The 13563-nt window shown below is 40.9% G+C and overlaps 1 protein-coding gene across 7 annotated transcripts in view; it reads left to right on the top strand.

The window, feature by feature from the left end:
• The window catches only part of SMYD3 (SET and MYND domain containing 3), a 715741-nt gene that overhangs the window by 389982 nt on the left and 312196 nt on the right, over positions 1 to 13563 (top strand). Inside the window, exon 1 of one of the 7 annotated variants that reach the window (XM_059905362.1) lies at positions 5250 to 5270. The exons of the other annotated variants lie outside the window; for them this stretch is intronic. The gene's annotated coding sequence lies outside the window, so the exon portion shown is untranslated. Of the gene's footprint in view, positions 1 to 5249; positions 5271 to 13563 lie in introns of those variants that run through there. 7 annotated transcript variants of the gene reach the window in all.

The following is a 13563-nucleotide window of genomic DNA, read 5'->3' as shown; positions in this document are numbered from 1 at the left end:
GTCAAACAGAAAGTGTGTATGTGTGTGTCTGAATCTCACGGTGCTTCATGCGTAGGATTACAGTTCATTCTTACCGACAGCACTCAGTGGCTTATCTGGTCCATCTCCTCTTGACCCCAGTCCTTCTCACTCTAACCCTGTGTGGAAGGTGTCATTTGGTAAGTGCTAATTGTTCAGAAGTAATGGGGCTGACTTCATCAAGGAACAGTTGTTACCTTTGTGGTCATCTATGACCCCATACCACATCCTTGACCACATTATGGGACAGCTGTCTAGTGCACATGTGCTGACACCAGACTGCTCTTTCCTCTCAGGTGTATTTGCTCTCTTGAAGTCACAGCTCACTGAGCTCTTTCCCTTTTTAGTTTTTTTTTTAATTATTTTTTTTCTGTCTGTGTTCTATTTTGGATATTTTCTATTGCTGTGTCTTCAAGTTACCCTCCATGAATCTCATCCAGTGCATTTTTTTAAAATAAATTTATTTATTTATTTATTTATTATTTATTTTTTGGCTGCATTGGGTCTTCGTTGCTGCACGCAGCTTTCTCTAGTTGCAGCAAGCTGGGGCTACTCTTCGTTGCGGTGCACGGGCTTCTCATTGTGGTGGCTTTTCTTGTTGAGGAGCTTGGGCTCTAGGCACGCAGGCTTCAGTAGTTGTGGCACGTGGGCTCAGTAGCTGTGGCGCACGGGCTTAGTTGCTCCACAGCATGTGGGATCTTCCCGAACCAGGGCTCGAACCCGTGTCCCCTGCATTGGCAGACGGATTCTTAACCACTGAGCCACCAGGGAAGCCCCCTCATCCAGTGCATTTTTCACTTCAGACGTTGTGGTTTTCATCTCTAGGAGTTTGATTTGGGTCTTTTTAAATGTCTTCCTCGTGTCTAATTTCTCGAACATATGGAATACAATTATAATATCTCTTAGTGTCCTTGTCTGTTCATGCTAACATCTGTGTTGGTTCTGGGTCCATTTCATTGACAGCTTTTTTCTTCCTCATGGATTGTATTTTCCTGATTCTATCTATGCCTAATAATGTTTGAATGCAGGCTAGACAGCCATTATTTTACCTTTTGGAGTGCTGGATATATTTGTATTCCCTCAAAGTATTCTTGAGCTGTTTTTCTGGAACATAGTTAAGTTACCTGGAAACAGTCTGATTTTGTGGAGTCTTGCTTTCAAGATTTACAGGGTGGTACCAGATCAATGTCTGGTCTTGGTTAAGTCACTGAAGCAAGACTCTCTGAGTCCTTTTCCAGTGCCCTATGAATCTTGAGGTTTTCTCCTTGGGCTGATGGGAGCAGATTTTTGGCCTTGTTTGACTGCCTGGTACTGTTACCTCCAGTCCTTTCAGTTGGTGTGTCCCCAGGCTAGGGTAGCGTCCTCATGTGCCTGTACTGATCAGTACCGTGTTGAGTCCTGAAGGGTGAGCACTGGCAGATTTGTAGAGTTCCCACTGTGCAGTTTTGTCCTCTCTGGCGTTCTGACCTGTGAGGTCCAGCCCTTTTGGTCTCCTTCTACACTCAACTTCATCATCTTATCTCAAGGAATCCACCAGGCTTCCCTCTTCTTGCACCATAACTCTCTTCCGTAAACTGGGGCCATCTTTTTGTTCTTTTCCCGTCTCTCAGTGATCCTGGTCTTCGTCTCCTAATGTTCAGTGTCATGAAAACTTTTTTTTTTTTCATATTTTTCATATACTTTGTCCAGGTTTTTTATTGTTTCATGTGGAAGGGTAGATCCAATTCTTATTACTCCATCTGGGCTGGTAGGTGGAGTTTCTCTATCTAAATTCTTAATGCCATCCGCTGTTCAGAACCCATCTGAACTTAGTGTTTTTGCTCTCCTCTTGATAATGGAGTTCTGTTAGTACTGGTATACGTTTAAGATATAGGTCCCACCCTGGAAAACTACACAGCATCCCCAAGAAGTCCCAACCCCATGCTGCCTAGTGGACTTCTCTTCCTTTTGTGGATTCCTAAACAGGTTTACAGGGAGTGCCAAGAGGATGGCCAAGTCTCTGCCTATTGATGGTGACTCAGCATGGAGTGGACATTCTGAAAAAGAGCAGAATGAGGTGGTCATTTCTAAGCAAATATGTTTATTACTCCCCACAGACTCTTTTGAAAAGGTTCAAGAATGAGATTGTAAGTTGCCGTACTTTTAAAGTCTCTCTGTGTGCCAGTCTTGACCGTACAGGTGCTGAAGATACAGGGTGAGTGAGAAGCAGATGTCCTAGTCCATGGGAAGCTCTGTCTATGGGAGAAACAAATACGCAGATATTAAATTGTAATAAAATGTGATAAGCTGTGGCTTTTTTATTTAACGACCTAGGCAACAGAGACAGTCTCTGTCGTTCCTTGCACCATTTTAACATAAGCTGAACAATACCCATCCTGGTGCTTTTATGTACTTTGGATTTCTTGGTGAAAACAAAGTTCTCTATTTTATCATTTATCAACAAACCATCAAAGAGCAAAAAAATATTTTAAACATTTCTTCTTACCAAGACTGTCTCCGGGTGACACTTTTTATCAGTTTACTAATTTGTAGTCATCTATGTAGAATTTGCTGTTTGTTTATATAATTTTTCAGATTGGTGACGAGTTTTATTCTGTTTACCATGTGGAGCATTTCTAAGCCTTGATCTTTCAATATGTATTCCCTTTGGCAGCAATTCTAGTGGAAAAAATAGGATTGTCTCTTTTTATTAAATCTCTTCTATTTTCTATAAAACAACTGTGAGATGTTGGGTTTTCATTGGTATTTTAACCTGTGCTTTAAGAAGCAGAATTATTTCTGTAAAAATACATTATAGAAGCATTGCTATTCTCCAGGATATTGTTAAATGAAATAGTTTCTTTTCCAGGTATATTTGAAAAAGTACATTAGTATACCTAGCTTTTAATTTTCTTTGTTTTGTCTTTTGATACCAAAACAAACAAACAAACAAACAAAATAGTACTTCTCAAAGCTTGGGTTTTCAAAGCACACATAATCCACAATATAAATTTTTCAGTAGCCTTGTCTTAACGTTGCACATGAAGGAAGAAACACCGGACCTATTTAGCTCTGATCCTTTTCTTGGTAGCAATCTATGAATATCGTCATTTCTCTTAAAGAAACCTAATTATTAACCTAGTTTAGTAGACTCTAGTAAAGAATTGATTTGGGAGAAACAAAATAAAGTAATCCAATAGTACAGTCATTGTAGAACCAAAAATTTAACATAGATTTATTAGAACATTTGGCCACTTTTAAATTTCTTCCAAAATTGACCAATTTTGAATTTTTTCACAATAGTCAATGGAAATCCTAGAGAAAACAGCTCAAATTTTGGCAACAACAAGGAAATGAGGGTTGGCTCCTCTTTCTGCCTGGTAATTTACCTTATCTTTTGAAGAATAAACTCATAAGGGTAAATTTGGTAGTGTTTATAAATGCAATACAGCCTTAATCCTAGGATGACTTAGTAATTAGCAATTTTAAGTGTGTAGGGAGTATGCACCCACTCTATCTAGGGTAAGTATTCCTTATTGAATACTACAGAATCCTTTCCCTAAGCATAGTATAGTACAAGTAATATTCCTCCAAAACTAACTTCTGTGCAGTATGTATAAATTAAGAGCTGGTTAATAAGCAGCTCTTGATGGCCTATCTTGTATTAGCCATAAACTGAGCAGACCTGTTGCTAACTATATTGTTCACCCTACATAGTAAAATAATGTGGGAAAAAGTACTGTCATTGATCCCCTCCAGATAGATGGCTGTGATTGTGATATTACATAAACGAGCAGAATGCTGCGGGGATGCAAAGAGGAAGTCCACTGTTTTGGTGACTGTTGGGCTCTCCTCCTTGTCAAGAGGAGCCCAGAAAAAAGGATCACTCATGAGCTGTATAGAGACATTACCCACCTGAAGGAAACCAGTCCTCCTGATGTAGAGGAGCTTATATAGAGGAATGATAGATATGGAGCTCAAGTAAACTTGTTCTTGAGCAAAGCTATCCAGAAGCGTGTTAAGGAAAAGCAAAAGATCCTTCAGGCTGCACTGAATTCTGTCACCGTAGGCATTCCTTGTTTGTGTGGCGTGGAAGGAACCTCTGCTTGCCCAGTGTGGCTTTTTCCAGCCGCACTGGCCCACGTGGATTGCCTTCAAGATCATTTGCTCCTGAGTCAAAATAAGAGGGAGGGCATTCAACTTAGGAAACCTTAAGATGGGTGTAACACTGGTAGAACACTGGCTATTATGGCTGGGATCACTTAGAGCATCAGTGGTGAAAACACCTGGATTCTCTTAACTAAGAAAAACATAAGTTGTCTTCTTTTGGGGTTAAAACTTCTTAATGAGCTATTAGGGGGGTATGAAAGCTCCAGGCATGTCTCTATCATATGAATACCATGCTCGAATATCATGCGGTGCTTAAATGCTGTGCTGGGTGAGGGTCTTTGGTGAGGCTTGTCATTTCTGTTGTATTTTATATTTGTTTCTCTTTGTGAGAGGATATGGTGATTTATCTCTTAGGCAATGAAAGAGGAAACATCCTAATGAAGGTTCTTTCTTAAATTTGTATTGGAAAAATATCTAAAATTATAACATCTTAATTTTCATAGTTTAGAATCCTTACATGGAATTGTAGTAGTTTAAAACTGGAAGGGACCTAAGCGATTATCTGATTGGACTCTTAATTTTACAGATAAGAGACTGAGTCCCCCAAACGTTAACTGACTTGTCCAAGGCCACACGTCTAGAGACTAAGCCAAGACAGAACCTGACTTCTGATTTCTAGACCCATGACCCTTCCTCAGTGGCGTGTAATTCGCAGTTTCTGTTTACTTGTTGCTGAGGTCTGCCACCTCTGAGAGTCTGTCTACCCGGGAGTAGGTGTACATTGCCGAATGAGAAACAGCTTGGATGTGTGTCCTGTTGTGGCTGCAGCTGGAGCTCTGACTGTATGAACGCATCACCACCCCTTGTTTTGTCTCCTGCTCCTACTCTTATCCTAAGAGTCCCGCCTTCCTATAGCATTTAATGGGGAGTCCTGGGACCTTGCCAGAAAGCACTTACTCCTGTGCCCTCGCCCGAGGCTCTGCTTCCTCTTCCGTGCTCCCAGGTGGCAAAATGACATCCTCACCATGAGGCTCGGCCTCTTTCCACCTGATCAGCAGCCTGGTATGCATCTGTAGCCTCAGGAGACATTTATTTTAGTGAAGAAAACAAACTTGGAGACCAGGGCATCTATAATCAGCGGTTCGGTTGTGAGTGAGAACTCGGTAAGAGAGCTCTATTCATGTTTTGTTGAGAGCTGGATGTGTGAGGCTGTCGATGAAACCTGAATTTTTTTTAGTGTAGGTTAATGACTTTCCTGGAGGCAAGCAAACAATTAATGTTTTCTTGACCATACAGAGATTTCAGCTGAAGAGAGAGATTAAAAAAAATTCTTCTGCTTCTTAGAACACATTGTATTTATTTTTTTATAATAAAATCTGACCTTAAGCTTAAAAATAAGCTTGTCAGAAGCCAGTCTTGTTTTCCCTTGAGCTAACTTCAAACCTCAGACGCACTGCGAACTGCAAGGTGGCGGCTGTGGAACCAGCCTTAGAGGCTGATGCGGTGAATCATGAAGAATCCATTTATAAACGGCCTCCCATTCCGGCTGCTTCCACGACTATAACAGTATTTCTTTATCAGGCCCAGGATAGTTTTATCTTTCTAACATGGTACAGTACCAGCCTAATAGGCAGTAATTTCCTTTATTAGACTTGTATTTAGGATGGATTAGTAATTCTCCTAGTTTATTCATCGGATTTTTATCAGATATATTCTTTGTATCGCATATCGTGCTAGGTTCTGGGAGATGACTAAGAAATGGCCTTTTTCTAGGAAGAGAAAAGACATATAAAATTACTCCAATATACTGAATACAGTTTTGTGGCATATGCAGAGTATTATAGCCGCGCAGGGCCAGATGTTAAATCTGCCCGGAGCCAAGGAAGATGACACAGAAGAGACTACACAGAAGACAGCACATTAGAAGAAAGAGAAAGAAGTAGCTGGGCAAGGCCGAGGGGAAGGGGCCGTCTAAGGAGAGGGAACAGCATGTACAAAGCACTGGCGGCTTGATAGAGCATGGGGGGGGGTCTGTCAATACTGAGTTCAGTCTGATTGCTTCTGTGGCAGCTTGCTTGGGGGAAATAAAGCCAGTATTTGCTTTGCTGGTTGGGCTGAGCTCTACTAGTTAGTTTGAACTTCAGCCTCTACCCATCAGGAACTGTCGGAGGCTTTTAAGAAAGGGAGTGAAATCAGATTCTTGTTTGCGGAAAATATTTTAGTAGCTGACTAGTAAATAACGAAGGGTGTGTCTGCTGGAAGTCAGGGCGCAGGTGGAGAAGCATTTATAACAGAAGGTGTAGGGTGTGTGTTAAGCAGGCAGTGGCTGCGATGTCAGAACCAGTTTGGATGATGTTTTAGAGGGAGATCTGGAACTCAGTAAAGCAAGGACCTTAGAAGAGGTGAACTTTAGAGACTAGGTTAATGTTGATGGCATTAATTATGGGAGGGCATAATCTCTGTGATTGTTGAGGTTGTAATTAAGATTGTTTTCTGGGATTCCTGCATTCATAGCTAACCTGTGACCCTCCCTGGCATAGCTCTTGTGCTGTTTGTATTGTCATCGTCAGTTGTTCGCCTGGACCATAAACTGCGTGAGGTCAGGGACCAGTTTCACTTTGTTGTTGCTGTTGTTACTGCAGCACCTGGTACAGTGTTTGGTGTGTAGTAGGTGCTTGGTAAGTACTTGGATGTTTTGATGGGTGCATCAGCCGCCTGCATAAGGAATTCCTCTCTTGAATTCTTCCTTTGCCCAAGATTTTTGTTTCTTGTCAGAAACAAGGCTAGCTAGTTCTAAAAGTCAGTTATAATTTTCAGTGTATGAGCCAGTTTCTCTGGACTTGCATTTTCCAGAAACTGCCCAGGCTTCTTAGCTCCGACTGTTTCCTTGTTGACAACTCACTAAAGTTCTTATTGTTTAGAGATTACATGATAAAGTGGATATATATATATATATATATATATATATATATATATATATATATAGGGGCCCAGGACAGGCAGCCCCAAAATATGCCTCAATGGCATATTGATTATTTTGAATTAGAGTTCCTTAAGAAGCAGCCAATGCAAGAGGGACACTCTGACCCTCCTCTCTGTCCCCCTGAAAGCAGGAAATAAATCTGTCATGTGAAAGGTATACTCTGGGCATCTGAAGGTAGACGGATACCCCTTATTGCCAGATATAGGGAATTTGGGGCCAAGAGTCCTGTATAAACAAACCTATTAACTTCTTTAATTTACTACCCCAAGTCCAGACTCTGTTTAGATTCTTCTTCTAAGTAAGCATCCAAAGCCTAGGTTTCTTTGTCCTGTTGATTCCTCATAAATTTATGTTTCTTTGTCTAAAAAATATAAAAACTACCTGCTTTGGCGACATCTTAGGTCCTATTTCCATGAGACCTCTGTGCACATGAGTTAAAATTTGTTTCTCTTCTGTTAATCTGTATTGTATCTATTTTATTATTAGTCTAGCCACAAGAGCTCAAGAAAGGCGTGGTGGGGGGTGGATTTCCTTCTCCCTGAAATATACATGTGTAAATATATACATATATATTTTTTTCATCATTAACGTTGGCTACTTGAACCTATGACTCTGTGATATAAACTAATTCTTTTCTAGACTTGTTTATTTGGGAGTATTTTTTAAAAACAGTCTTGTGTTTATGGTCTTGAGTTAAATACACTTATAATCGCTGTAGGGGGTTCCCATGGCATGGCCACAGCTGGCGGTCTGGTGGGCTTTTGTATATGGCATTTGGAAGAATGATTAGTTTGCCAGAGCATTAGCCGTCTTTTGTATTGTTTCCATCTGTTTTTTGTCTAAAGAGACAAGTGTTGGAATTTTATTTATTTAAGGAACCTAGTTTGAGTTAGCTAATTTTCCCACTGTCCAGAATTCTGAGGGGAGTCATGAGCATCTCTTGCAAGGACTTACTCTATCCAGTTCTCGCCTGGCAGGGCAGAGGCAGGGGTACACTTTTATGGTGATCAAACACCTGATATTTTGATCTTTTCTGTGACTGAATTTTAAGAATTTGTGTACTTGCTTGATTCTGGTATAAGGCTATATATTTTTTTAAGTTATTTTATTTAATTATAGTTGATTTACAATGTGTTAATCTCTACTGTACAGCAGAGTGATTCAGTTATATATATAGGCATTCTTCTTCAGATTCTTTTCCAATATGGTTTATCACAGGATATTGAATATAGTTCCCCTGTGTTATACAGTACGACCTTGTTGTTTATCCATCTTATATATGATATAAGATGTATTTGTATCTGCTAATCCCAAACTCCCAATCCATCCCCCTCACCCCCCTACCCCTTGGCAAGGGCCATATTTTTAAAGTACAATCACCAGTTGGATACATTGGCTCTATTTTTGGTTTATTGTCTAAAGAAGGGAAAAATAGATATATTTACATTTCAAAAGTTTTCTCTTTGAGAGCCTGTCCTGTACCCAGCTCTTGCGTTACTTTCTCCTATTTCACGTTCACACCAACCCTGCTTGAGCACTATTTTTATCCTCACTTTACTGTTCAGAACAATGTTTCAGAGAGCTTACGAAATCTACAAAACTTCCTTAGTGGTTAGTTATCAGAGGTTGTTTCAAACCCAAGTCTTCGTCCATGGGGAGAAGCTCATCTCAGAAGCTTCTGAGAAGCTGAAAGACTTGACCTCCCTTCGAAGGGGTGGCAGTTGTGCTGTGAAAGTCAACCAGAGGGGGACATTTCAACTCTTTCTTGGTAACCACGTAAATCATAAATTAATTATGGTACCTGGTATATTTAGGACTGTGCATTTTAAGAAATCAACAGTCTTTTGTCTTCTCTCTGTCAGTGTGATGTAGGGTCATGTAAGCACTGGTGACCTGCTGGCTTGTTGGCGGACATGGGAGCAGTTTTACTCCCTTTGCTGTTTGAAAACTCGTGATAATTTTTGCACTCTCATTGTGAGATGGATGCGTTCAGAAAACAGTTTTGAGAATACCTGTATTAAACCAAAGCATAAGCGATTTCACCTTCAGTAAATTTAATTCCTGGCCTCGGCTTTAGACCGCAGAAATCTTAAATGAGATATTTTGTTGCATGCTAATAACCTCAGGGATTGTATCTGCTGCTGCTGTGGTCTTTTGAGAAGGATTCTCCCATTGCAAAGGATGCCTTAATATAATGAATGGCAAGAAGTATCAGGAATATTTCTGAGTGTTTAAACCCATCTGAGGTTTATTAATTTTCCGGATATGCGTTAACATGGTTCCGTGAATAGGCACAAGGCTTAGAGAGTAGGATTAGGAAGGTTTCCAGGGACTCTGAACTTACGTCAAGCAAAACTGGCGCGCTAGGCAGCTAAGTCACCTGAACAAGGAAAAGACTTTGAAAGTGCTTTATTTCACTGCATAATGTTCGCAAATTTTATCCAATTAATTTACAGCTGCAGGGCTCATGAGGCTGAAATTAAAGTTTTGTAAAGTTTCGATAAGGAGGCAGCCAAACAAGTTTGATTAGCTGTGGATACTTTGTAAATGAGTTGGCAGTCGTGCAAAAATCAAAGGTTTGAATTTCAGGAGGTATATTGGCTTTGCAGTGCCCATTTGATTAACCGTGGAAAGCGCGTGTTTTCCACCTGTCATGTCAGGCATCTTTTCTCTCTCTTATGTCTTCTCCAAGCTAACCTCTAACATTGAAAGATGCATCTTTTATAGTTAAGTCTCACCAGCCCAGTGTTCTCAGAAAGCCTGTTTTATTAGTGGAAATCAGTGTTCCCACTGATTTCTTTCTTTCTATACTGTTACCCAGTGCTATTTAATCTTTCTTTTCAAGTTGTGGGCGTTTTAAGAAGGTCTTTCTCCCTCTAAAGGTTGAGGTGGCAGATGTCCCTTTACTTGGAGTTCAGGTCTGTCAGTGGCTGGAGGATCACAGATAAGGAGACACAACACAGGTTTCCACATACAGTGATGTTCAATAGGCAGAAGTCTTCAAAATAACATCGATCACGGGTAAATATTAGTATTTTTTTAGTGAAATATTGCTGTAAACCTCAGCAGGAAAATTTCACATGACTAAACAGGATTTAGTAGCCTATTTAAAAAGTCATATTGGAGGCCGTCTCTGGAGAGGAAAGGAGGACACAAGGACTGGGGAAGGACATAGAGATGGCTTCAACTGTGTCTATATTATTTTATGTCATGGGGGAAAAGGTTTCAAGCGAATATGGACGGTGAATATAAATTGGTTGTGGTACATGGGACATTGTTATATTATTGTCTTTGCTGGTGTTTTTCACACTGTCTCTAGTGAAAGACCATTTTTTCCTTTCACTTCCAATCTATCACGGACCGATATGCAGACCTGTTGAGCCGTGACTAGCCTTCAGCTCTTGCTGTATGTGCCACTTACCACGTAAGTTCAACGAGACCCAGCCAGTACCTTAAGACAAGCCCGTGGATGGTGTATGTGGATGTGTTAACCTTGTGAAGTTGCTATAAAAGTTTCTAAACAATTATTCTTTATTTCAGTTCTTATCTCACAGTAGACCCATAACTGTGTTCCTAGTCAATGGCACACTCTAGGCTTTGTATGCCAGAAATATTTCATAATAAAAGTGTTTAAATCACTTTGGAAATATTTATGTTTTCCAAATATTTCACATTAGCTCATTTACCTATTCTGTGTGTTTGACCCAAAAGCAGGTCATTCTTTTATTCTGCAAGTTTGTCTTGATCTTGGAGCTGTGATAGGTGCTCCTAAAAATGCAGGGATGAATAGGCATTGTTCCTGGCTTTGAGAATTTGCTGTGTAATGAAGACAGCTTAATTATTTTTATTACTTTTTTTTTGGAGCACTCATTTTGCCTTAGGCTTTATCTTAGGTAGTGAATATTCAAAGATGTGTAAGTCACAGACATTTTTTTTCAAAGAGTTTCCATTTTATAGTAGAGATAGATTCAGTATTTTGTGTGCCATACAGGTGTATAAACTAAATGCTATGGAAACACTGAAAACAGTCACAATTTGTAATTGGGCAGGTTGGAAGTTTTAATAGAGGAGAAGCTTATTTGAACTGGATCCTCCTGAAGGATGAGTAGGGATTTTTCAAACTGACAAACCGATAAAGTCAAAGGAACAGCATGAGCAAACTTGGAGAGATGTGGCAGACCATAGCTTGATAAGAAGTGATCAGTGATTGGCAGATGGGTGTGATTCTAGAATGCACCAAGGCAGGTGAGGTTAGAAAGGTAAGATGGGGCAAGATGGTATAGGGCCTGGAATTTCAGGCTAAGAAGTTCAAATTTGTTTCTTGATCGCATGAGACAATTTTAAAGCATGACCAGATTTGTGGGTAGGGATCAGATAGTATAAAGAGTAGGTTATTCAAAGGAGAGGCTAGGGGAGGGGAGACTAGTTAGGAGGTTGTTAAAATAGTCTGAGTGAGGGACTTCCCTGCTGGTGCAGTGGATAAGACTCCTCGCTCCCAATGCAGGGGGCCCAGGTTCGATCCCTGGTCAGGGAACTAGATCCCACATGCATGCCGCAACTAAGAGCCCATGTACTGCAACTAAGGAGCCAGCAAGCCGCAACTAAGGAACCCACATGTCACAACTAAGGAGCCTCCCTGCCCCAACTAAGGAGCCCGCCTGCTGCAACTAAGACCTGGCACAACCAAATAAATAAATAAATGAAATAGTCTTAGTGAGAGGTGATAAAGACCTGGTTCTGGGAATTTAGAGGAGGGAATCAACCTAAGGACCGTATCTGAGGTGAAAGTGAAGGCGTGGAATGCAGGAGAGAGGCTAGGTGAGGGTCAGGAGCTCCTTCACATAGATAAACTGATTCACAGAGGGACACGTTTTTCCGTGGATGAAAATACAAATGATTTTTGCAGCAAAGAGGAGAGAGGATAGGAGTGTCACTTTCAGTGGTCTTGGTATTCTCAAAATAATTGAGGTTACTTCAGGAATGGGAGAAGCAGTGTAAAAATTGAAATAGAGGACAATGGACAAAATACAGATTTGCCCTAGAGAATGTAGTAGGGATTTCTTTATTATATAGCAGCTAGGATCTTTGACTTTCGTTTTCTGATATAGATCTTTAGCTCTCACTTTTGAGTTCCACATGTTCATTCATTCTTCAGTATTTATTGAAGGCTACCTTGTGAGAAGCATTGGATTATGAGCTGGTCATATAAATGTAAGAGATAAGCCCTGCCTTTAGGGAGCTCACAGGATAAATACGGGGACAGCAATATGGTCTGGGCAAGTAGGCTCACAGGAGAGATGGCTAATCTTGCTAATAAGACTGAGGACCATGAAAGGCATTGGAAGAGATGAGTTTTGAAAATAATCTTAAGAGATGACTTCATGTTAGGTGAAAAGAAGTAAGAGGGACTTTTCAAGAAGATGGGAGTGTAGAGGTTAGAGGAAGAGGTAGGCAGGGCCCAGATTCCTGTAGACCCAGTATGACATGTGGGAATTTATGCTCGGGTGAGGAAGAACCTTTGAAACGTTGAAGTGGAGGAGTTAACTGAACAAATTAAGGCTTAGATAGAGTATGCTGGCCACTGTGGAGAGCGGGGTATAAGTTCTACCCTGCAAAGGCAGAATCAGGGAGACTAGCTGCAAGACACTACAGTATCTCAAGTGAGAAATGATCAGGATCTGAACTAGACAGGCAGTATCGGGGATAGAATAAGGAGTTAATATGAGAAAGAGAAGGAGAATTGACAGGACATAGAGGTTGATTCAGGTCAGAAAGTGAGAGAGAGGGAAGGAGTATGACATGACACAAGTTCGATCTTGAGCTACGTAAGTGGTGGGACCACCACTAAGAGCCTGGGGCAGTCATATTGAGGAGAAAGATGATGAGTTCAGCTTTAGACACTGTATGGGACACCTGGAGCTGTCTGCAAGAAGCTAAATATTCATGTGTAGAGAGAGGACTATGTAGAAATTGAAGCCAGCGAGGGTTTGGTGGGGAGGGGGGGAGTCACCAACATGTAGGAATAGGTAGTTTAAACTGATAATGGAGGAGTTTTCACAGGCGGAGCTAAGGGAATGTCAAACAACATCTTACTGCTCCATCATTTAATTAAAATTTATAGGGAATTGACCTCAGAAGACAAAAGAAGCCAATTTAAGTGCAACTGCTGGTGTTGATCTTTTGCTTATCTACTAGGAGGAGTGCAAAGCTACTACAGGAGAAAAGGGGGGACTGTACAGTTCCCCCTTGGACTGTACAGTTAGGCAAATTTTTTTTAAATTAATTAATTAATTTATTTCTTTTTGGCTGTGTTGGGTCTTCATTTCTGTGCGAGGGCTTTCTCCAGTTGCGACGAGCGGGGGCCACTCTTCATCGCGGTGCGCGGGCCTCTCACTGTCGCGGCCTCTCATTGCGGAGCACAGGCTCCAGACGCGCAGGCTCAGTAATTGTGGTTCATGGGCCCAGTTGTTCCA

The sequence above is a fragment of the Balaenoptera ricei genome, chromosome 1 (assembly GCF_028023285.1).
Source record: "Balaenoptera ricei isolate mBalRic1 chromosome 1, mBalRic1.hap2, whole genome shotgun sequence".
In the NCBI taxonomy this organism is placed as follows: domain Eukaryota; kingdom Metazoa; phylum Chordata; class Mammalia; order Artiodactyla; family Balaenopteridae; genus Balaenoptera; species Balaenoptera ricei.
The sequence above is the reverse complement of the archived record's forward strand: the minus strand, read 5'-3'. Positions and strand labels throughout refer to the sequence as shown.